The following is a 26,102-nucleotide window of genomic DNA, read 5'->3' on the forward strand; positions in this document are numbered from 1 at the left end:
CATGCTAGGTGCTGTGCTAGCCCCTTTACATGTGTTAGCTTCATGTATCCTGTATCCTCACTCAAGATACCTGCAAAATTATGTATACATATAATCTCCCCGTTACAGAGATGCATAATGATAATGGTGGTGGTGACTAAAACATACTACTGTTCTTAGTATATGTTAAAGACTATGTTCATTACAATCAATCCAATGATACTGGTCCTGAGAGTCTAGTAAGATGAATAGGGAAAGGAGGGGATAACATAGTACAATTGTACCCTGCTGGAGGCAATGTGAATTAGTATAATCATTTAAGAATATCATAAGTGAAAAAAATAGCCATAAAGATGTCTAAGTCAATATCATCTCTAGAAATTTATCTTTAGGATATAATTTAACATAAGAAAGCTGTAGACCAAAACTATGATATAACAATGTTTATTATATCATTGTCTATGATAGTAAAAATGTTACAAATTTCTAGAAGACTGGTTAAGTAAATGTACATAAAATAAATACTTTCTTAGGAAGAATATAAATATTAGAACAAAGAGGTGGTTTTTTATATAATTGAAAAAATGATATATTCACTTTGCTTATACTATAAACTAATATTCATATTGAATAAGACTGAAAAAGGAATGGATAAAATGGAGATGTTTTTGTGGTGTGATGGGATTAAGTGGAAATGTTTAAAAATTTTTAAATTTGTTTAAAAATAAAAGGTACTTACTCATAGAATAAATATTTGTGGATGCCTACAGTTTACTAGGTACTGCTCTAGATACAATAAATATCTCCGTGAACCAAAAAAAAAAATTTGACACCTTATACCTCAAGCTCTTGGAGTACTTGGTAAAAATGTTTCTAAGTCCTGCTGTGCCCAATTAATACTTTATTTTTCAACTAAAAAATTTAAATTATATAGTTTTATAAGCAAACAGAAACAAGGAAAACAGCACAATATTCATCTGTGTATACAGGACACAGAGCTAAAGATGTCAATATTTTTTATTTCCTTCCTCACCTCACTTGTAGGAAATAAAACAGAAACAGAAAAAACTGAATACCCTCCTCCCTTTTACCTTTCTTACCCAAAGGTAATCCTAGTCTTACTGTAGTTAGGCCATCATATCTATCCATATTTTAATTTCTTATGTACATGTACAACCATAAATAATATACTATTTTGTAAGTTTTTAAGATTTACAGAAATGGTATCTTGGGGTGTTTATCCTCATGTGATTATTTTTATTTCATTCTTACTGCTCCATAGTACTGCAATGAATGACAGAACAGTTTGCATGAAAGTGAAATTACTGGGTGATGGATGTATGCATCTTCAACTTTGAAGTGTATTGCTGAGGTGCTTTCCCAAGTGGTTCTAACAATTGACAGTCCCAGTAGCAATGTATGTTTCTCTGCATCCTCACCAATGTACACAGTTTTTGCCTGTTGGATACATGTGACATGGATTCTTCCATCTTGTTTTCATCATTTAATCTCTCTGGGGCTTGGTACAAAATAGGTAAAGACAGGGTCAAATCTTGAGTCTAGTTTGAGTCCTTGGTGAAGGAGCCTTTTCCTAAAGCCTAATCCTGTGACTACTGAGAAATAGTAGAGAGCACTTTGAGGCTTATTATTAACAGTAATTTCAGTGGAGGCTCATGCCATGGTAATTTGAGACATAGAGGCATCCTAATATGTATTTAATGATATTATAGGTATTAAATGAAATGTCAGGGATCTGATTCATAAGAGTTTATTTAATGTCATTTCCTTTTCTTTCCCAATTAAAAAAAAGTACTCAGGGTAATACACTAAATAGCTTTCCTTTCGCCCATGTCTGCAGATGTTCTTGGATCAGTGGTCTCCCATTTTGGCATGGATGATAATCACCTGGAGGTTTTGTTAAGGCACAAGTTTTTAATTCAGTTTCTGATTCAGTAGATACGGTGTGGGGCCTGAGAGTTTGTATTTCTCATACGTCCTCATGTGATGTTGCTCTTGCTGCTGGCCTGGGAACCATACTTCGCAAACCACTATTGTATGTGTATTCGCCAGAATGTTATGTCACTGCCACATGGGTGTTGGAGGATAAATATTCTCAGGGTTACACTGATCATTCCATTGATCAACTCACTGATATTCCTCTCTATTTCATATTGGGGCTCCCTGGAATGCACCTATGCTTTATTTAGGTGACAGTTTCTGCAGCAGTGGGACAATATTCTACTCAGTGCATTAGTCTGATGATTCATAAAATCACAAAGGATTCAACTTTTTTGCTTCTTTCTGCCTGCCTGACTCTGATTACAAATGAGCTAAAATAAGCTGGTTGAGATTTAGGGCAGTTTTCACTAATAGGGAGCTGCTTGGCACCGGGAGCCATCTAGGGGAACGGGTAGGGGTTGCAAGGTTCTTATTTTAATTTGTTGTCATCCATCTTGCTTCCTTTTCTACCATCTTACCTTCTCATCAACATCTTCAAACTCAAATAGATATTCAGTGATCTTTCTTTGAACCCTTGTCTAGAATTATTCTTCATTTAAATTTCAGGAACTGCGAAACTATGCGAAAGGGAAGCAAGATTAAATTCTGCAGATCTGTCTACTTGAATAGGTATAAATTTTAGAGCATTTCTTTCTCTGACTTCTATTTTCAAAAGCTTTTATTCATAAAAGTATACTTGAAATATGTTTTCATATATATAGGAAATATATTCATAACCATATACATTCTAGGAAGTATATTTCTTAAAAAAATTTTTTTATGTTTATTTTAAGAGAGACGGAGACAGCATGAGCAGGACAGGGACAGAGATAGAGGGGCAGAGAGAGAGAACCTTAAGCAAGCTCCACACCTTCAGCACAGAGCCCAATGTGGGGCTCAAACTCAGGAAAACGTGAGATGATAACCTGAGCCAAAACCAAGAGTCACACGCTTAACTGATTGAGCCAACCAGTCACCCCAGAAGTATATTGTTATGAACACTAGGTATAAGCTATTCATTTGGGAGCTTGAGTATACTTAAAATAAAATATTACAGATTTTTAACAATAAATATAAAATCACTGTTATGGCATAGTGTTAGATGCCAGAATTCTGATTTTACTGTGTGGGTATCCTTGACAACTTTCTTAATCTTTCTGAACCCTAGTTTTCTGACTTATTAAAGTCTAGATCCTATTCCCTGTCTGAAACCATCATGGTGAAATTTAAATGAAGCACAGTGACTGGCACATTGTACCCAGAGAAGATATAAAAGACATTTTACATTACAAAAAGCACTACACAAAGATGAGGATGGAGTTTTTTTATATCTTAGCCATAAGATCCTTAGGGGCAAAGGCAGGCCTTAAATTTTTCCAGTTGTACAGAGATATAATTGAAATAGAACATGGTAATGTTAAGGTATACAACTTAACTTTGATATATGTATGTATTATACGTATGTATTGCAAAATGGTCACCACAAGAAGTTTAGTTAAACATCTGTTATCTCACATAGTCAAACAATGATTTTTTCCTTGTGATGAAAATTTTTAAGATCTACTCTGAGTAATGTTCAAGTGGAATACAGTATTACTAACTATAGTCTTCATGTTGTATATTATATCCCCAGAACTTAGTAACTGGAATTTTGTACTCCATGCCCTTCATCCATTTTCTCTACTCCCCACCCCTCTTCCTCCTGTTAACCACCCATTTGTTCACTGAGTTTTTTTTTTTTTTTTAGATTCCATTTATAAGTGAGATCATGCAGTATTTGTCTTTGAGTTAGCACAATCTTCTCAAGGTCCATCCATGTTTCAAATGGCATGATTCCCTTTTTACTAATGGCTGAATAATATTCCTCTGTGTGTGCTTGTGTGTGTGTGTGTTCCACAACTTTTTTACCGGTTAAGCCACTGACGGACACTCAGGTTGTTTCCATATGTTGGCTATTGTAAATACTGCTTCAGGGAACATGGAGGTACAAATATCTCTTTGAGATAGTGATCGTCTCCTTTGGTTATGTACATAGAAATGGGATTGCTGAATCATAAGGTACTTCTATTTTTAATTTTTTGAGGAGATTGCATACTGTTTTTCATACTGGCTGCACCCAATTTACATTCCCAACAACAGGGCATGAGGATTTCCTTTTCTTCATGCCCTTACCAACATCTTGTTTTTACCTGTTGTTTTTTTGATGGTAGCCATTGTAACAGGTGTGAGGTGATGCCTTATTGTGGTTTGTATTTGCATTGTGTTTTTGTTTTTTAATTACCTCAGATAAAGATAATCCCTGGTATAGAGCAGTGTTAAAGAAAAGAATGAAAAATAACAAGGAATGTGAGTATAATGAAAAGAAGGGGTGGTGGGGGGAAGCGCCTGGGTGGCTCATTCAGTTGAACATCTGACTTAGGCTCAGGTCATGATCTCACAGTTGGTGGGTTCAAGCCCCGCATTGGGCTCACTGCTCTCATTGCGGAGCCAGCTTCGGATCTTCTGTCCCTGTCTCTCTCTCTGCCCCTCACCCACTTGCATGCACTCTCTCTCTGTCTCTCAAAAATAAATATTAAAAAAAAAAAAGCTTTGGAGTCCATCAGATGTTGTTCTAAATTCTGATTTTACTGTGTGGGTATCCTTGACAACTTTCTTAATCTTTCTGAACCCTAGTTTTCTGACTTATTAAAGTCTAGATCCTATTCCCTGTCTGAAATGATCATGGTGAAATTTAAATGAAGCACAGTGACTGGCACATTGTACCCAAATAATGTTGGTCCCTTCCATTCAAGCACCACTAGTTTCTTAACAAAAAAAATGCAGTATTAAAGTTACTGCTAAATCTATGGCTAATTCAGACTTTTTTCAGACTCCCTTATACAATTATTAATTACCAGTGCCCTTGCAAGAATACTATAAAAAATAATCATATTTTACAGAGACAATGAGAAAAGTGAGCTTAAAGATACTGAGTAACTGCTTTGGGATAAGTTAGTGAACTAAAAACCAAGAGCTGGATTTCCAGGTTCAGAATTCCTGCTTCCCTGCCTTCTTTCTTCTCAGGCTATGTAGCCAAACTTTATTTATTTTTTTTAATTTGAGACAGAGCACATTAGTGAGGGAGGGGGCAGAATGAGACAGAGACCATCTTAAACAGGCTCCACACTCAGAGCAGAGCCCAGTGTGGGGATCAATCCCATGACCCTGGGATCATGACCTGAGCCAGAATCAAGAATTGGACGCTCAACCAACTAAGCCAGACAGGTGCCCCCAAACTATAATTCTTGAGTGTATTTTAGCAGCAATGTGGTTTGGAGACCTAGAGAAATTTAAGTCGTTTAAGTTTTTGTTACTTAATTTTATATTTTTCCAGTATCAATGGTAGAAGAGATAACCACACAACAGTGTAGGTCACTTTTTTCCATGACTTGTATAATCACCTTTTCATTATTATATCCTTATTTATTGTTTAGATAGCATTAAAATGTCTTCTATGTAATAGCCCTTGAAATAGATAGCTGCTTCCCAGACAAGCCTTGGTGCTAGAAAATTGGATGTATAAGGACAAACCATTACTTATTAATAACAACAATACTAAAGATAGCACTTATTGTAGAACTCCCAGGTATGGGTTATTGTGGTAAGCTTTATATGCATTATATAAATTGCTCCCCAATTATACAACATCCCTCTGAAGAAAACGTTATTATCATCTTCATTTTATACATGACAAACTAAAGCCTTAGAAAGTTTAAATAAGTTAGCTAAATTTGCTCAGAAAGATTAAAAGCTAACCCAGGAAGATTAGAGTGCAGTCTACATCCCGAGTTGAAGCACTAAACACTGACTTTATATATATATATATATATATTTGAGTGTCATGGGTATGTTAGGCCTTACAGATAGAGTAATTATTAAAACAAAAAAGATCTTTCCCCTCTGGGAGTTGAAATCTAGTTCTAAATATAGAACAGATAGCCCAGAGTGAATATAAAAATGTTTTTTCTTAAATAATATCTATGGAACCAAGGGTTTCTTCAGAGTTTTTGTTTTTTGATTTCAAAAGGGAAAAGCAATCCAAACTCTAGTAAGATTAGGGAACTCTGCATGCTGTATTCCTGTCTTTAAGATGCACATTACATATGAGTGTTTAAAGTCAATGAAAAGTCCTGCTATTTAAAATATTAGCATTTTTGAACTTATTTGGTGACAGCTCCTCTCCCCTTTCCCAGTTATTTTTATTAACACCCCTCAGGACTTCAGTGTTCCATGGAATTCCAGTTTGGGAAATGCTGGGCTAAACAAATCCTTTAATATTTAATCCTTTTGTTTTCTTGTGAAGGAAAACTATAATCTTTGGCGTTCATGTTTTTCAAGCACTCCAAACTCATACAACATATATTAGAGCAGCTCACCTAAAAGTTTATAGTTTCTGTTTATTAGCAAAAAAAAAAAAACCAAAAAACTGGTCATGTACCTCATTATTAACAAGGTTCCATGCCCATTCCTAACACCCTTGCCTCTCTTCTTTTCTTAGCCTTCTTAAAAGTGCAGCTGTCTCCACTCACCACCCGTTTTTTCCCCACAATGTGCTTATTTCTGCCTTACAGCTGCTATGTCCAGTTGTGCAGTAGGGGTTAAAAAGAGAAGAAATTGTGGAGGTTTACAAAGGTCCAATAAGCAAAGGAAATTTCAAAGAGTTTATTGCATTGAGGACAAGAATAGGAGAGAGATGAGATGTTTACCTTGAAGGTTGTCTGAGCAAATAGGAGAAAAGGGACATGTTAACCCTATTGAGAAAGATCCATCTTAGAAGTGGAGGTTGGGAAGTAGGCTGTGGTGGGCAGTCAACCTTTTTTATTGTTTAGCTTTCTGGAATTCTCAGAATAAATTTGGAGTTCACATGTTTAGTTTGGAAAAACTAAAGGGAATGAGTTGTCTTCTTTATCACAGCTGAGCAAGAATTGTTATTTTCAAAGTAAAAACTGCCTTTGGAAATGGTTATTTAATTATATGAAAAATACTTCTGTTGTCCTATATGAAAGCCTGTCTCCAATTGTAAATTTCAGACATCTCTAATGCCATTTCTTTCCAGAGAGCTGTGTTCGTTTGTTAGTTTGTTTATTTATTTATTTATTTTTGCAAAAAGATGTGCCCCTCAACCTATTTGTATTTGATTTCATAAAGAATGTACACTGCTAAATAACCACATGGTAGGAACTAAAACAAACATTTGCCCCTTTCCCTTTATACCTTACTTGATAAATGTATAATTCTGTGCATGTTGACATAGAGAAGCCTATAGCCACTTAGAAGCCCAGAAAAGCCACTTGACTTTAATAAGAACCAGAAGTTTGTTATACATGAAAAGCAATTATGTTTATTGTCTTTACAATGAACTTAAACTCAGGAGCTTACAAGTGTTTGGCTTCTGGACTTGAATCAACCTTCCATTATCTTACTCTGATTTCATAACAACCCACTAAGGTAAGAATAATTAGTTCCCTTTTAAAGGTGAGAAAGCTAAATAACACACTCAGAAGGGCATGCCGTCAGTGTGTGAACCCGGTGTAGTCTAAGTCACTGTCCTATAGGATGTGTGTGTAAAATACTTACAGCAATGCCTGGCATGTGGTAAGGATGAGATAAATGCTGGTGTCTATTCCATTTTATTCTATTTATTATCCTGTGAGCAGTAAATAAACATGCTGCTGAAGTAAAGCTCAGACACTGAACTGCTACTACCGCCTTTCAGCTGCCTCTGCCCACTGACATGAATTCATTAGCTCAGTGAGCTCAGTAGCTTCAAGTTGCTGAGAAAGAGAAGGGGTGGGGGCAGGGGGCATTCTGTGGCACAGAGGAAAAATCAATCACAAATTCTCCTTTTTCTTTTTCCCACTTTAGATTCACTAAAGAGAGAAGGCTTTCAATTACATTCTCTGGGAGTGTGGGCTCAATGAGAGAAAATTTATAAAATCCTTCTATAGTTCATTTTGAAAAGTATGACTTTTGCTCATTAAAAAGCACAGTCCAACATTCCAATTAAGCAAAATGTATGTATGCCTTATATTCACCATGCAGTTCTTTTGCCTCATCTTTAAGTGATGTACTGTGGCACACATGAGGCTTTGGAATACAGACCGTGAAACCTGGTGAAAGGTGCTTAGCAAAATTGCTATTAGCTGTTTAATCACTTGTGTTAAATACCATGGCTATAATCCAAACTGGTGGAAATTGCTTTCTAGAGTGCTGGACTTCAGCAGTTTTGTAAGCTTAAGAAATTTTCCCTCAGCAGAGTATTTGGGTTTAAATATTAGGTCTGTAAATAATACAAGTAAGTAGCACAGTCAAGTACAGTGATTCATAAGTAGGATCACTTGATCCCACAATATATGATTACTCATTTTTGTTGCTTTTCAGGACTCAGAATTGTTATATTATCCAGGGGTTGAGTAAACAAGAAAAACTGTTCAGTTTCATTATATTTGTTCTGCCTATTTTGCATGAATCCTGGGCCACTGTTTTCTCTACCCTGCCTTGCGTTGTCCCTGGAGCTATCCCTGTTTCATGTTGTAGTCAAGTTCATAGCTTCTTGGAAGAACAGAAAGACCACTCCTTGTGAGACAACCAGGCTTTTGTTTGTCGTATTTCAAAAACATTTATTGTTCTTACCTGTAAAGTGAGCTTTAACTCAAAAGACAAAAAGATTTGCTGCTTCAGAATTGAAACCAACTTTACAGAGGCTAAATGTCTCAGTTCAGCATTTGGTATTAGCTGCTGACCAAGGGTTAAAGTTTACAACACAAACTCATTCAACTTGACTTCTTCCTCTGAGTTGTCCCTGGAGCTTTTGCTTTAAATAAAGATTCTAAATATGAGCTTAAAACAGACAAAAACAGGGGTGCCTGGGTAGCTCAGTTGGTTGAGCGTCTGACTTTGGCTCAGGTCATGATCTTGTGGTTTGTGAGTTCGAGCCCCGTGTCAGGCTCTGTGCTGATAGCTCAGAGCCTGGAACCTGCTTCAGATTCTGTCTTGCTGTCTCTCTGCCCCTCCCCTGCTTGTGCTCTGTCTCTCTCTGTCTCAAAAATAAACATTTAAAAAACACTTTAAAAACAGACAAAAACATTTTTTTTCAATTTCTCTTTGTGTGTGAGGTGGGATAGGGGTGGCAAATACATGGCACAGATTGTCATTACTTTCATGCCTACAGCAGATATTGTTCAATCACAACACTTCTTTCCATAAGTTCTTGGAAATTTTAACTGTACCTGGCATTTTAAAATTCCTTAATTAATTACTGAATGAGCTTATGCTCTGTTTCCTGAACCTAATTGCAAGCTCTCTGAGAGCAAGCGGTCACTATGTCTGCTTCATTAGATGCAGTACATGCAATGAAACTGCATTTTGAAAGTTAAATTGTTTTTTCCCTTAAAACAAATGTAATTGCATAGGGTTGTTTGTCCCCTATTTAGATACTGGATGGGTGTGTGTGTGTGTGTGTGTGTGTGTGTGTGTGTGTGTGTATTATGAAAGAAGGTGGTAAAGACAGCTAGGGGTATGGAGCATAGACCTTTATTAGGCAGTGTTGACTTAATAGAGCACTAAACTGTCAAAGACCCAATTCAGGGGCAGGAAAAAGGTGATTTTTAACTCTGTATTCCTTTAATTCTTCACTGTGCAGCAAAGAGAACACAGGCTTTGAAGTCAGGCTTTAGATTCATGGTTTGTTTTTTGTTTTTCTTTGTGGTCTTGAATGAGATTTTCAATTGTTATATCCTCCCTTACCCAATTTGCTAAAACATAAAGTAGACATGGTAGTTATGTAAGTTTATTATTATTATTTTTTTTGAAGAATCAAATTATGCAATACAGGTAACACCTTCCTGCCTATTATTTACTATTCAGTGAGAATCTTGAAGGAAGGGATAAGTAGATAAGCAGAAGCTATTATAAATAGCAAAGAAGTAATATAAACTAGACATATGCCTATGCCCCAAACATGTCTTATCTCTAACTTGCCCTTTTAAATGATCTCAAGTGCACTTATGTCTCTATGCTCTGTCAGTCTCTGTAGAGTTAAAAGCGAGTATGGACATATGTGTTGCTTTGGTATTCAGGAACATTAGAATTCTGCATTCTGAAAGAATGCATTCTCAAGGAACTGTTTTCCCAACAGCTGTATAGGTAGCCCCATTGGCCCTTTTGGTTCTTTTTTTTAATGTTTATTTATCTTTGAGAGAGCACAACTGGGGGAGGGCAGAGATAGAAGGAGACAATATCCAAAGCAGGCTCTGTGCTGACAGCGGTGAGCCCAATGTGGGGCTTGAACTTAGCAACCCCGACAATGTGACCTGAGCCAAAGTCAGACGCTCAACTGACTGAGCCACGCAGGTGCCCCAACACCCTTATGGTTCTATAAAGTGTGCTATGAAGTACTTCCTTTTTCAACATGGTAGAGGGGGGCAGTGAAGGGAAGGGGAAGAGGTGGAGAAAGAGAGAGAAACTGCTTCCCTTGATTAATGGTATGAATTTCAATAGCTCAAGGGCTCTTGAATTTTTTTTTTTTGAGATTGAGGAATGCTGAAAATCTTATTCATAACTGTATTGCTATTTGTTGCAAATGATCTTCTATTTCATTAAGAAAAGGTAATATTTGGGGTGCCTGGGTGGCTCAGTCAGTTGAGTGTCCGACTTCGGCTCAGGTCACGATCTCACGGTCCGTGAGTTCGAGCCCCGCGTCGGGCTCTGGGCTGATGGCCCAGAGCCTGGAGCCTGCTTCCGATTCTGTGTCTCCCTCTCTCTCTGCCCCTCCCCCGTTCATGCTTTGTCTCTGTCTCAAAAATAAATAAACGTTTAAAAAAAAAATTAAAAAAAAAAAAAAAGAAAAAGTAATATTTGAAGTGAAGCCAGGCTAAATACTGTCTTGTAAATTGAAAAGTGAAGATGTTCTAAGGGAAAGTTCACTTGGTTTTCTCCAGTAATCTAGATATGAGCTAATTAATATGCTTGCTTCTTACCAAGCCTCTCTTGACTTTTAGTTATACAGGCTGTAGTTAGAGCATTCCTGCATTTGAATCATACCAGCTTCTTCCTCCTGACCCAGCTTAATGCTACAAGTATAAAGGGTGAAGACTAGTACTTTGCAAACTGGAGTCACTTGGTACTTGTCTGGGAAGGCTTTTGTTTTGCCTGATTTCATAAGGTGACAAGAGTTCACTTCTAAGCTGGAAGGTAAAGTTGGATAAATTAACCCAACACTGTGTTTCACTCTTTCCCCCCTCACTTCCAGACCCATTTCCTTCTAGATTAACTTCTTCCTATTCCTTTGAGTTCCTCCACTTGCCAAACAGGAAATAGATGAGACCTGCCATTACAGTTTCATTCAGGCAGGGTAGGTGTGCTATATACTTGGAAAGGTACAGAGCCCCTGCATTTTTGCTCCATGAAGGAGACATGATCTATCTAATGGGGTAGTTAAGCTGCACTCCTGCTTGCTTTTTGAGAACAAGGCAGAGAAAGGTGCTATTAATGGAGTGAAGCAGTGATTAAGAGCTCTACAGAGGGACCTGGGTTTGATTTCAGCCTCTGCCACTTCACAGTCATGTGACCTTGGACTTTGCTTCTCTGAGCTGCAGTGCCCTCAACTGTAAAATGTAGATGATCAGGAGGAATATGTGAATATTTATGTATATGTAATCACAAAGTATACCTGACACATAATAAGTACTCTCAATACGTGGTAGTGATCAATGTTTGATATTTGCACATTATATAATGTCATGTTTTCACTGATATTTCCTCTGAGATGAGCAGTCACCCAGCTTCACTAAAAGGTTTTTTCAAGTAGCAGTGATGACTTAGCCTCAAATCCTGTCTTTGGACCTCTACAGCACCATGCATTTGGATTCTTTTCTTTTAATTCCAGTATAGTTAACATACACTGTTATATTAGTTTGATGTATACAGTATAGTAGTTCAACAGTTCCATAGAACACCCAGCACTCATCACAAGTGCACTCCTTAGTCCTGATCACTGGGGCACCTGGGTGGCTCAGTTAAGCATCCAACTCTTGATTTTGGTTCAGGTCATGATGTCATGGTTTGTGAGTTTGAGTCCTACATCAGACTCTGTGCTGACAGCTTGGAGTCTGCTTGGGATTCTCTCTCTGTCTCTCCTCTGCTCATGGTCACTCTTGCTCACTCTTTATCTCACTCTCTCTCTCTCAAAATAAACATTTTTAAAAAGTTTAAAAAAATTTAAAAACCCTGGTCACCTAGTTCATCCATCTCCCCACCAGCCTTCCCTCTGGTATCCATCAGTTTGTTCTCTATAGTTAAGAGTCTGTTTTTTGGTTTGACTCTCTCTCCCTTTTGTCGTCCTTTGCTTCTATATTTTGCTTCTTAAATTCCACATGTGAGTTAAATCATATGGTATTTGTCTTTCTCTGACTGATCTATTTCACTTAGCACAATACTCTCCAGCTCCATCAAGTTATTGCAAATGTCAAGAATTCCTTCTTTTTTATGGCTATAAAATATTCCATCTTGTATACCGCATCTTCTTTATGCATTTATCTGTTGATGTACGCTTGGGCTGCTTTCATAGTTTGGCTATTATAAGTAATGTTGCTATAAACATAGGGGTCCATGTGTCCCTTTGGATTAGTGTTTTTGTGGTTTTGGGGTCTTTACCTAGTACTAGCAATCTAGTGATTGCTAGATGGGTAGTTCTATTTTTAACTTGAGAAACCTCTATACTGTTTGTTACGATGCCTGTACCAGTTTACATTCCCACCAAGAATGAGTGAGGGTTCCTTTTTCTCCACATCTTCACCAACCCATTTTTTTCTCGTGTTGTTGATTTTTGCTATTCAGACAGGTCTTAGGTGATATCTCATTTTAGTTTAGGACTGCATTTCATTTTCCTGATGATGAGTGATGTTGAGCATCTTTCCATGTTGGCCATCTATAGGCCTTTTTTGCATAAATGTCTGTTCATGTCTTGTGTCCATTTTCAATACTACTTTTTAGGGGGTGTTGAATTGTAAAAGTTCTTTATTTTAGATACTAACCTATTTTTTGGATATGTCATTTGCAAATATGTTCTCCCCTTCAGCAGGTTGGGTTTTTTTTAGTTTTCTTGATTATTTTGCTGTACAGAGGCTTTAAAAACTTTTTTTTAATATTTATTTTTGAGAGAGTGCAGAGGGGAGGGGCAGAGAGAGAGAGGGAGACATAGAATCTGAAGCAGGCTCCAGGCTCTGAGCTGACAGCACACAGCCCAGCGTGAGGCTCCAACCCACAAACCGTGAGATCATGACCTGAGCCGAAGTCAGATGTTTAACACTGAGCCACCCAGATGCCCCAAAGAAGCTTTTTATTTTGATGTAATTCCAATAGTTTATTTTTGCTTTTGTTTCCCTTGCCTCAGGAGACGTATCTAGAATAATGCACTACAGCCAATGTCAGCCACATTATTGCATGTGCTCACTTCTAGAATTTTTTATGGTTTCAGGTCTTACATTTAGGTCCTTAATCCATTTTGAGTTTATTTTTGTGCGTGGTGTGAGAAAGTGGTGCAGATTCATTCTTTTGCATGTAAGTGCCCAGTTTTCCCAGAATCATTTGTTGAAGAGCTTGTCTTTTCCCGTTGGATATTCTTTCCTGCTTTGTCTAAGATTAGTTGACCATATAATTGTGGGGTTATTTCTGGGTTTTCTATTCTGATCTATTCATCTATGTGTCTATTTTTGTGCCAGTACCATACTATTCTGTTTACTACAGCTTTGTAGTTTAACTTGAAACCTGGAATTGTGATATCTCCAGTTTTGCTTTGCTTTTTCAAAATTGCTTTGGCTGTTCAGGATCTTTTGTGGTTCCATACATTCTGATTCTGAATGTAGACCTGAGTAATGATGTCTTACTATATTCATTTGTAAGCATGTCTCAAATTTTAGTATAAAATGTGATCATTTTTTTTCCTATAAGTAATAGATGTACAATGCCTTATATACCTTTTGCTTTAACTAGCACTTATTGGGGGCTTTTTTTGGTACTAAGTGCATTGCATGTGATGCCTCTCATATCTAATAGCCTTCTGAAGGGAAAGATTGTTACTAGTTGTGGGACTGGAGAGGAAACTAAGGTTCAGAGACATTAAATAATGATTTAGGTCAACTAAATTTAAGTAGCTACAACCCAGATTAATAAATAGGCTTGTTTCAATGTTGAACTCATGGTGTTTCCACAATGCCATGCTGCCTCACCATATCTAAGAATAATGTAAAAGTGACTTTACAATTCATGATTGTTTCCATAAGCACAGACAGGGTTAACCCAAATTGTAATGGTTTATAACAATGAAATACACTTTTCATTTATATGTCCATTATGGGTCATTTTTCTGGGACCCAGGCTGAAGGAGCCACCCATATGGTATGAAGGTCTTAAGGCATACAGAAAAATAGCAAAGATGAGACAATATGATGAGTCTCAAAGCTTCTAGTCAGAAACAGCATACACTACTTCTGCCCACAGTCTAGTGACCAAAATATATCGCATGGCCAGGTCCAATAAGAGTCGGGCAGGGAGGTCTATGTCCTCTTAGGGGGAGGACAGCAATTATTTGGGAATACCTTTAAATCTAACACAGTATTACATGTGTTTTATTTATTTTACTTGTCTAATTTTATTTTATTCAGCTTTATGTAAAAAAGGACTCATATTCCCAGAGTCACACACTACAAGGATGGCAGGAGACAGTTTGAGGAGGACTCACTAAAGAGAGACTCAGCTACAGATTGACTGTTGATTTGGCATATCCAGTACACTAGATATTAGTGGGATATGATACTATGGCCTTTGTGTTGGCAGCATCAAAATCTGGGGACTGTCTTATTTGCCAGGTTCATTTCTTTCACTGCTCTAAATCACCTCTCAGCCCCCCAACATAGTGGTTCGATAGATGATTATTTTACATTTCTACAGTAGCCAATGGAACTGAAATTGTGTGTCTGAAATGGTGTCCTGAGCTAGAATTGCATTTTCAATTTCAACCCCGTGATTGGTATGGAGGTGATTTTATTGCATCTTAGCCTTGGCACCTCCAATCCTCCCAGCTCACTGCTTCCATCATAGGAGAAGGCTGTAGGCTTCATTGGGAGATGAAGTATGAGAAGATCAATAACAGGAAGATAAGCACAGGAATTAAATGGAGAGTAAAATCAGAGAAGAATTTTTGATGTGATTTTTTTCTACAAGTGCTTTTTTCTTCCATCATTACTTATTGCTATTGTTTCCTTTAAAATAGAATCTTGAGTTTATTTTTCCCTGTCTCATCAACTGTTCTAGTTCCAGTCTTCAGCACCTCAAACTGCAAACACAGTAAGAGCCTCCCAGCTTGTTTCCTTCTGTTGAGTAGCTTCCTCTGTCCTTTGTTGTGTCTTATATCAGAAACAACTGGATGGTTTTGAGAACCAAAGTTACACAATGCCTTATAGAGCATAGACACTTAAAATCTTGGCAGTTCTAATGAAAGCGCCATCCTCATTCCTCTTAACTAATGACACTTCTCTAACTTCCATCTCTCTTCCCCTGCCTCTCCAGTCATTTGGACCCACACTCATTTCAGCTTTCCATCCTGGCATGGCAACCCGATGTTTAATTTCCCAAGCTTGCCTCCTTCCGTGTCAAAAGAGTCTTTTGAAGAATGAATATGAAGAATTCATGAAGAATGAATGCAGAAGAATAGTAAATAACATAGTATAATAAATAGTAACATAATAATATAATAATATATAATAATATAACATATGATAATATAAAACCCCGTGAACCCACCAAGTGAAGAAGTTGGCTCTATAGTCTTTTTTTCAGGTTCTGTCAAAGTTTCTAAATTCATTTTCTGGTCGGTCCCTTTCTTTGACCATTTGCACTCATTTCCAGCCTTCATTCATATCCCCAGTCCTGTTAATCTTCCTCTAGCCCTACAGCTTTAACCCTGGGCTCTTGTGTTGGCATACTCCTCTTTCTAACTCCTGAGATGAGGATTATATCTACTATATCCAACCTAGTCTTTCAAAAATTCATCTGTGGCCAGTCAGTACCATTGTCCTAAGTGGAAAATGTAACATTGTTTCTCTCTTTCCTATTGAGCTAAGGCTGAACACTCTTGTTTTTAAATCCTTCTGTGAAATCACATCCGAGATGCATCTGACATATATAAAAATTTTTTGTTTTTCTTAGCTGGCTTTCAGTCATGGTAAATTGCTTCCCCTTTCTCTTGATAATTTTAACAACCTTCTTACCTAGCTCATCTTTGTTCCTCCTAACTCTCCCATGGTTCCTTTAACATGGTGTGGTGGGAGGAGCAGAGACTTTAACATAAGGGAGATTTGCCTTTAAATCTTGACCTCATCACTCATCAGCTATGCAACTTTGGTCAATTTATATCCATCTCATCATTTATATGATCACTTCCATCTTCCTCATCTGTCAGTGGGGTTACTAATACTCTGAGATTACTGAGAGATGAAACAGATGACTTCTCTAAAGGATGTTGAATATTGTAGATGGTCAACAAATTGAGTTTTGTTAATACTCTTCCATCCATTCTCCTCCATCCTATAGAAAAACCTTGTCAGAAAGTTTTTCTCTTTCTGTCCTTCACTGAACATTCAGGTTTGGACTTTATTGTACACAAAGGGAGAAATGTCGAAGGGTTTTGAAAAGGGAACTGAAAATGTGAGATTGGCTTTTGGAAAGGTCACTCTGACTGCTCTGTGGAGGAAGGACCAAAGGAAATTGAGACTGGATGCAGCTGCAGAAGTGTCCTGATGAGAGGACACGGCACTTTAACCCATGGCAGTGACAGTGGCATTGTGTCTCTGCAATCATTTGTCTACTGTGTCAGGCATGGCAGAATAAAGCACTGTCTCTGGGCCCTGTCTGGGGCCCAAAATAGGACTTCACTAACTCAAGCATAAATGTTAAAGTTAATGAAGGTAAAGAGGTCGTAGATCAGAAGAAATAGTATTTTTCAAACAGAAGAGTTAAAGGTCAATCTCAAGAGGAAATTGCAGTCATCCGTTTGGGGATGGCAGCACAGAGCTGTATGTCATGTGACAGGGTTGAGTTTGTATTTTTTGCCTCTGAGGGTTTCCTAGTCCACCTCTTATGCTTTAACAAGGCTGGAGATGCAGACTGAATTCCAGAAGTGAACTATTTGAGAATGTTAGTGGAAGTTAAAATAGAACACATGCTGAGGACAACAAAAACCAAAACACAAAACTAAACACTGAGGTTATGTGCTATGCATCAAACAGTTAAATGTTTTCCTGGTTTGGGGAGGGGCAGGAGATGCAGGGAGATGAGAGAAGGGGTGGAGCAGACCTCAGTGAGGCAGGGTAACACAGCAGTACTTTCAGGGAATAGAAGGGAAAGAAAACATTCTGTCACTGAAGGTGAACAAGTGGCTCAGGGTGTCTGTCTGTGGAAAAGACAATAATTGAAACTCTATATGAACCAATATATTTCAGCATCCTGCTGGTTTATACTGTGACTTGAAATAATAAGGATGCAGAGCAGAAGGTGCTGAAATCACCTACTAATCCAAACAGACTCAACTGTAGGGATATCTTTGGATGAGATTGTTGCCCTCAGTAATTATAGGAGTCTGAAATGAGTCTGACAGGCAGAAGAGAAATAGCAATATAAACACCAGCAGGAGTCAATGAATACACCTTTATCACAGTTTACTGCATTCCTGGATTTAATTGCTTTTTTTGGGGTGCCTTTTTAAATAGCACATTTATCAGAGATGGTGACTCTTTCACCATCTCTTTGAAAAGAAGCAGGTCAAAAACTCTATGGAAAAGTTCCAAGGTCCTTAGGGCTTCCACAAGTCCCCCCACGAGTGTGTTTAGTCAGTCAGCTCAGGCCTTAGGAGATGGAAGGACTGTGCACCCTATGCATTCACTTCCTTTTTGTGGAAATGTGAATACTGTAAGTGGATCTTGTCAGGGGACTTTCACTGTGTGAATATTAAGCTGTTATTCAAATTCAGGTCTCCTGACCCTTGAACCTCAAGTTCAGTGAACTGCATGCTACATCACACTGTCCTTCTGTGGGTGTTTACAGACCATGTAAGACTGCACAGGGCTTACCACCAAAGATGGTTTCTTGTTGGAGACAGTCTGGATGAGATTAAACCATGATGAATAAGTGATTAAGTAAGTTAATTTATAGGTTTTAAAGGGTATTTCTCACGCCCACATTGATTTTTTCCTTAGAGTTCTAAAGGTTCCAAATGCCACGTGCTCACCATCAAGGTCAGTTCAGATAGCAATATGTCTGGTGAAGAACGAATGCCTGAATGCCTGTAATACAGGAGGTGTGGTTGAGGGGGAGGCCGCCTGCTGACAAGAGAGCCCTTGTCTGCTGCCACACATGCCCTGTGGGCGTCTGGTAATTGTTAGCTCTGAATATTGCAACACTTAAGTCTCAGCCATACAGTTTAGTCCACAACTGTACCTAAACCTGCCTGGCTTCAGAAGATGGCCATCAGCATCAGGCAACTCTGCAACACGTTTGGTAACTAATGTAACCTCTCTGAGCCTTAGTTTTTCCACAAAATGGGATCAACATGACCAAGCTTCTGAGTTGTCACAAGAATTAGGTGAAAATGTCCGCAAAGTTGCCTAGCATGATGGCTTATCACTTGGAGTTGGTGGATGAGCCTTCATTTTCCTTCATCTGATTCCAATGTTGCTCCCTCAATTTCTGCCCACAGTCATCCCAGATGAGGCTTTCTATTTCCTTCCTTAGAAATTCCTTCCAAACTTCCTGTTTAAAATCAAACATTTTACAGTTACTAAGGATCTTTTTTGTTAATTTCCTATTTATAATGTTAATATTGTACCTTCTTCTGTGGAAGTCAATGACTGTTGCTCAAACCCTCTGAAGCCCCATAGCACTTAGCATAGAGCCAGGACCTTGGTAGCCCTCATTAAATGTTTATCAGCTGCCTGAATTTGTGAAGATGTGAGCCCAAGATAAGAGCACAGCTTGAGGTCGGTGTTTCTTTTGCTAGGCTGCAGTTCTGCCTGCAGGGTGTTTGGCTGTTAGGATTGCTAGGATTTCAGATTTGCTTTTGGTGAGAGAGGCACAGAAGCCCCAGTTGAGTTTTGGGGTAGAAGGGAATAGTGCTAACAATGCCAGCTTGCTAGCTCCATCCCCTGTACAGGTATCCTCTTAGTCATCTTTGTAACTCACTCAAGTGTCTTTCACCATTCCTGGAACATAGTAATTAATATTTTTTGTAATAAGCAGAACTGAGCTTCTTTTGTTCTTTATATTAAAATTGTAGGATAAAGAAATTGTGGTTTATATACACAATGGAGTACTATGTGGCAATGAGAAAGAATGAAATATGGCCCTTTGTAGCAACATGGATGGAACTGGAGAGTGTCATGCTAAGTGAAATAAGTCAGGCAGAGAAAGACAGATACCATATGTTTTCACTCTTAGGTGGATCCTGAGAAACTTAACAGAAGTCCATGGGGGAGGGGATGGAAAAAAAATGAGGTTAGAGTGGGGGAGAGCCAAAGTATAAGAGACTCTTAAAAACTGAGAACAAACTGAGGGTTGATGGAGGTGGGAGGGAGGGGAGGGGAGGTGATGGGCATTGAAGAGGGCATCTTTTGGGATGAGCACTGGGTGTTGTATGGAAACCAATTTGACAATAAATTTCATATATTACAAAAATAAAAAGATAAAATTGTAGATTGGTGTGGTTCATTCATCCATTTAGCAAGGATCATTGAGTACCTCCTATGTGCTAGGCATTGTCCTGAGGGCTTTTGTTCTAGCAAGGAACAAAACAAAAATTCCAGACCCAATAGAGCTTCTTATAGAAGAAATGTATTTGGTTATATTAGGTGATTATATGTGCTATGGAGAGAACAAAGCAGGGTATGGGAACGGATTATGTGCGCGCGTGTGTGTGTGTGTGTGTGTGTGTGTGTGTGTGGTGCCATTTTAAATAGCATGGTTCAGGCAAGGTTTCTCTGAGAAGATGATATTTGAATAAATGCTTCCAGGAGGTGAGAGACCAAGCCATGTAATGCCTGGAAGAGAGTAAGGAATAGCAAGTGAAAAGGCAGGAGCATGTCTGGACTCTGCAAGGAGCAAAGAGGCCAGTTTGGTATGGCTGGAGTAGAAAGTATTAATACAATAGAAGATGAGCTCCAATCCTGTAATAACAGTAGCTCGTCTTAAGGGCTTGATGGCATTCTTCAGTGGATTCCTAAGAGTTGGGTGAAAAATTGCAACCTCTATATTGTAACCAATACTTTAATGCTATTAATTCATTAATTTGCTTATTCTTTCTTTCATTGATTCATTATTCAATCAATATTTATTGTGTACTTCTAATTAGAGCTTACCTTTATTGAACACTTGTTATATGCTAAGAAATATGTTTTAAGTGCATTTTAAAATAACCTTCACACAATCTAATAAAAAAACTATTTTTATACTGCCATTTCCAGATGAGTTGCACTGAAAGTATTTTAAAATATGTATCTTCCAGGTGCTCATTATTTTACAAAAGAGTTGAGATAACTACACACGTAAGTGTACAAGATAGTTATAAGTATTATGTATGGCTCAGCCAAGTTGGAGGAATTTAAGATAAAGGAGCAAATATCAGTTCTTTTCACCTATTTTCCCCCTTGAAAATGTAATTGTAGTGACAGTACTTATTCTGTGCTCTTTGTGTTTCTGAAAAGCCCAGACATGTGTCAAGGTTTCCAAGTGCCAGTCTTCTTTCCACAAGAAAATGTCATGTAGTTAGGAAGCACTACCATCTTAACATCTCAGCCTCACAGAGTTCCTGGAAAGCCAGACTGTGACCCTGCCCCTTCAGCCTCACAGTTTCTTTAACTTGGCTAATCATATTCTAAAATTAAATGGGGATCAAGGTGGTCCCTAATGTTCCAGAAGAAACATTTGGGGGGAGTGTGAATTTGTGGAAAGTAACTAAATGTAGTGTAATAATGGAGTGTGGTGCATCATTGCATTTAAAGCACTTTCACAATCACTATCTAATTAATTATTTATACTCCTTGCCCATTAATCTGCTTTAAGAACGTTGCCCCCCTTCCTATTATCATTTACTAATCCTATCAGTCACCTTCTATAGATGATAAATGTCTTGATTTCATCATTTGTAAAATGCCATCTCAGCACCGCCAGGCATGGAAGGAGGAGCTAGTGAGTTTAATTAACTAATAAATAATTGAAAGCACTTTGCCACATAAAGTGTTTTGGACTTTCTAAGAAGAAACTGGATCTGGCTCCTGCACAAAGCTGAACTTCATTCAACAGTGCCGTTCCTGGGTATGGGCTACATCTACTAGAAGGCAACAGACGTTATTCTCCAAAATGACTCTTATTCTTGTAATTTGGCTTTGACAACATATTGAATGTATTTTCAGTATGTGGCACATCTCACCAAAAACACCCAGTTATACTGGCATTGTTCTATGAGACATTTTTTGAAATTTTCATTAAGAGTCACCCAGTCAACATAAGCTGATGAGGACCAATCTGTTACTGTAACATTCTGCAGGTTGCTTTTCGGCCTTCCTTATTTGAGAAGGAGAAAGAAAAGATCTAATTACCACCATTTTCCATCCTGCTGTATACACACACCAAGTCAGATAGACTGCTTTTATATCAGAAAGAATTTCCCAAAATAATGACCAGCACTGGAGCCAAGTTTTGTTGTTTTGTTTTTAATTTGTACAAATTTGTTTTTGTACAACTCATTTTGTAGAATAAGTTGAAAAAGAATCAAGAAAAGAATAATACTTTGTGAAACATGAAAATGACAAAACACATTTCAGTGCCCATAAACTTTTATTGAAACATACCATGTCCATTCATTTATATATTGTCTATGGCCTCTTCCACCCTATGACGACAATGGTGATTAGTTATGACATGGACCATAGGACCTGCAAAACCTAAAATACTGTCTGCACTTCATAGATAAAATTTGCTGACTCCTGGTACAGACTGTCATTGGAGTTCCACAAATGGTGGATCATGAACTCATGGGAAGTACAATCATCTGTCTCTGGAGAAAAATAGTTGTTCATTCATCACCTCTTTTACTATGGAAAAGAATCATGTTTTAGTACTCAAATGAAATTACTTCAGAAACATGATTATCATTAGATAAAAACTGCTTTTAAAACCCATATGGGACTAATTTATACTGTGACCTCTTGTGTCATATTTGATGCTTAAATTCAATCTTTTTATTACATCTGTTGATTTGTTCATTAATTCATTTTTCAATAGTCGACCTATGTTTGTAGTCTGCCTACTCCATGCCAAGGGCCCAGAACAATACAAAGGAGAAGACAGAACACAGCCCATGCTAAATGTATAGGCTATTGGCAAAGGTACCCATGTGAACAAGTAATTTCAATGCATTGTAACATGTGTTTCCATAGCACTATATGCAAATCCTATGGGATCCAGTAGAGGGAATGATTCATTATGGGGGATTAGGGGAAAAGGATATTTTAGTTGGGTCTGAAAGATGAATAGCAATTCTCTCTGCTTAAAAATAGGGAAGGTGATGTATTTGTTTGTTTGTTTTTAATGTGAAAGGTCATTTTAGGAACAGAAGCCAAGGAACAGAAGATGAGATATAAAAGAAAGTATGGTTTTTCTTAGAAACTCCAGTGTAATATATGGCTGGAGTATAAGGTGCATCAGGGTAAGGGCTGGAAAGTGAGTTTGGAATTTGGAGAAGAAGATCATTGTCCATGAGGTGGGGGGGTGTCTGTACTATATCCCTCCAATTACAGCCAACAGAGCTTCTGAAGGGGGCAAGACATGGTTATCCATGCACTTTAGAAAAATACTCCAGCAGCAATGTAGAAGATGGACTGGAGGAGAAGGAAACTAGAACAGGAGACTAGTTATGAGGCTATAACTGTATTCCCATTGAGAGGTGAAGTTCATTGTGAATTAAGGCTTTTATGAGGAGACTATCAAACAGGAATATATTATATTCTTTATATTAAAATCAGCTTGAATCCTGCTAATGGTTCTGAACATCTCAGATTTTAATCTTGGAGGAAGAGGAGAGGTAGGAGGCAGAGGAGAGTCCTGCTGGTATTTTCAGTGTTTTGTAGAATAGTTTTAATTGCAGTTATATTTAATTTTTATATTGAGCCACGTGTATAATCTGTGGATCCTTGTGCTTTTAGTTGCATGATGAGCAGTGGCCCTACACCCAGTCTTTGGGAATACTCTGCTCAGGGCATCCCTGGTTTTGGCTTTCCTGAGAATACTCCCTCTTCGAGGGGGTCCCAGAGAACCCTTGTAGCAGATTTACAAATCTCCAAGTAAGACTGTTCAGGCTCTGGTCCAGAGGGGTCCCCAGATGTGTCAGGGCCTGGGGTAGAGATACTCTGTCACCCAGCAGTGGTGCTGTAGCTGTGTTCAGATTTCCTCCTATGATCCCAGGGCACACCCCATGTGATTATTTGTGAGGTGTGGAATTGAACAGCTGTCACTTGCAGTTCCTGGCTGCAGTGTCATTTGGTTGAATCTGGGTTTGTGCTTTCACAATTTCTAACCTGCTCAATGAGACTACAACTTGGCTGTCCAAGGTTTCCAATTAAAGTCTACACCTTGACAGGACAAGGGATAACTTAGATGGTTTGTCTTATCCAGGATATGAGGAGTGGATCTGAGGATTACAACAGGCTTGGATTGCTGGGACAGCTTTTTATGGGATTATCTCCCAAGTCTAAAAGATCATAAAGTGCTAGAGATACAGGCATTAAAAGGTCACTTTTTCAGTGGATGGAGTGTTTGAGTGATGCGAGATACCTCAAATACTCACCTGTGACATTTGAATTCAAAGAGGACAGGGTGATAGCTTATTTCCTTCTTAGTGTCACTGAAGAAAAACCAGTATTGACATGTGGAAGTGCAGGCAGTCTTCTGAGACCTAAGAGAAATGGCTTCTGAGAGGTGACTGCTTTGCCCAGATTTGATACAGAAAGGAAAAACAGCCTTATGAATAGAAAAAGCATAGACTTCAGAGTCAGCAGATGTAGGTTCAAATACCACATGCAATTTATGAGACATCCAGCAAGTTATCCTTTTGGAACCTTGTTTCTTTTATTGTGTAACCTCCCTAGGTTGTTCAAAGAATCAAATAGTGTGTGTATGCAAGTGTGTATGTTTGCTTACACACACAAAGCATCTCGTAGCATGCCTGATGAGTAATGGGCTTTCAATAAATGTGTTAGTTTCTGAATACCTTAGAGATTGTTGATCTCAGTGATGATGAAAACAGACTCCCTGGAGAGAATGGACACAATGGTGTTTTCTGCATCTCTGAGAGGAGGTATCATGGCTTAATCAAGACGTCTTGGATTTAGAGGCCAAAGACTTCAGCTTGATTCATCAGTTTGCAACTCAAGATGAGAATTTGGGCAAATTATGTACCTCTATAATTCTGAGATTCCATATCTCTAGAACATGTACTGTATAGGATTAATACTTGTAATAGTTTTTATAGGGATGGGCCCAAACCTTCTATAATTTAGCAGGGAGAACATGAAAAAAATAAACACAAATTGTAATTGCAAAATGAAATACAGGGTTAGGGCAGTGATTTGGGTGAGAGGCCTTCATTAGCTTCATGGTAAATCTGCCTCAGAGTTTTTGGTACCTAAACATACTCATATAATGTATCTAGTATAATAAATATTTATTGTATATATTCTTGAAAAAATGAATATGAATTTGTTAATTTGACAAGCCTGAGGCTTAGAAGTAATAAATGCAAAAGTTATAGGAAAAAAGGAAAAACTCATTGAGGGTTTTATTTTCTTAAAAAACCTAAAATAGTTCCTCTAGCTTTATGCAGGACACAGCGATTTCAAAACAATAAGCCTTCAATGAATAGGTGCCAGGCACTGTGCTAGGCATAGAAGAAAGAGTATTACTTGAAAGAATAGTAAATATAGCATTTCTTGAAGACAGAATGCCTGTCAGTGACTATCTTCCCCATGGAAGTTTTTGACTCTGCAATGTGTCTTGAGGTCTCCTGACTCCTAGAGAAATATCATGAAAAAGTATAGAAATATTTCAGAGCTTAAGAGTTTTGAGGGATCATTTTACATGTTAGAAATATTTATTCACGTATAAAATATTTGCTTGGCTTTTACTAGTACTTAGGATTGAGGGAGGCATTGGGAATGTATCAGTAGTAATATTAGAATTGATACCCACTTTTACTGTTAGGGTTGTTTTAAAGGAGAAAAAATATTCTCAGCAGTTGGCTGTCCTATAGTCTACTTCATTATTTGCTTACAGAGCAAATAATTCTTTTTTACCTCTGGTTTCAGAAGTGTCTTGTTCAAGGCAAATCCCTCCTATCTGAGCAGTAGATGAGTTTTCTGTGACATTAAAAGTGAGGTTGCCTTCTTGCTAATGGAATGGTTTTAACCCACTACTGAATGAAAACATTGCTGCTCTTTCCCTAGCAAATGACCATAGAAAATGCTTAATAGGTATTAACCTAAGACTAGAACATTATTCTTTCCACATTCGTAAACCACAGACTATACCTGGTGGTTGGGACAGAGGTGTGCGGGTTGGCTGTTGCAAAGATCATCTTTGTCAGCCTCATATTTAGGGTTCACTGGCTAGAGTCCAGGGATTTTGGGTAGATTTATGCCCTAAATTAATCCCCTCCAACCTAAGATAAAATCTCAGGAATGTGTTTCATTAGTTACCTTTCACAGTAGGCCCATTCACACCTCTCCCTGGATAAAGAAATGGAACGTGAGTCCTTACTCCAAGCCTAACGGGATTCACTCAGAACCCAGGTCCTTGGTGAGCATGCCCCTTGGCTTTCCATCATCCTCAGGAGTGTCCTTTCACTTTGAAAAATCAATCACTAGCACTGATATTAAAAGGGCAGCTGCCTGGGAAAAGCACTTTGCTTTGGGGCAGTCAAATATTTCAAATGAAATGGTTTCCTCCACAGAGCAGGCAATAGATTAGACACCTATCAGAGGGAGTCT

General features: G+C 38.1%; 1 long non-coding RNA gene across 3 annotated transcripts in view; it reads left to right on the forward strand.

Moving 5' to 3' along the window:
- The window catches only part of LOC122231455, a 125,350-nt gene that overhangs the window by 71,138 nt on the left and 28,110 nt on the right, over positions 1–26,102 (forward strand). Inside the window, exon 1 of one of the 3 annotated variants that reach the window (XR_006208708.1) lies at positions 20,565–20,606. The exons of the other annotated variants lie outside the window; for them this stretch is intronic. This is a non-coding gene — a long non-coding RNA (uncharacterized LOC122231455). Of the gene's footprint in view, positions 1–20,564; positions 20,607–26,102 lie in introns of those variants that run through there. 3 annotated transcript variants of the gene reach the window in all.

This window comes from Panthera tigris, chromosome D1 (genome assembly GCF_018350195.1).
Source record: "Panthera tigris isolate Pti1 chromosome D1, P.tigris_Pti1_mat1.1, whole genome shotgun sequence".
Taxonomy (NCBI): domain Eukaryota; kingdom Metazoa; phylum Chordata; class Mammalia; order Carnivora; family Felidae; genus Panthera; species Panthera tigris.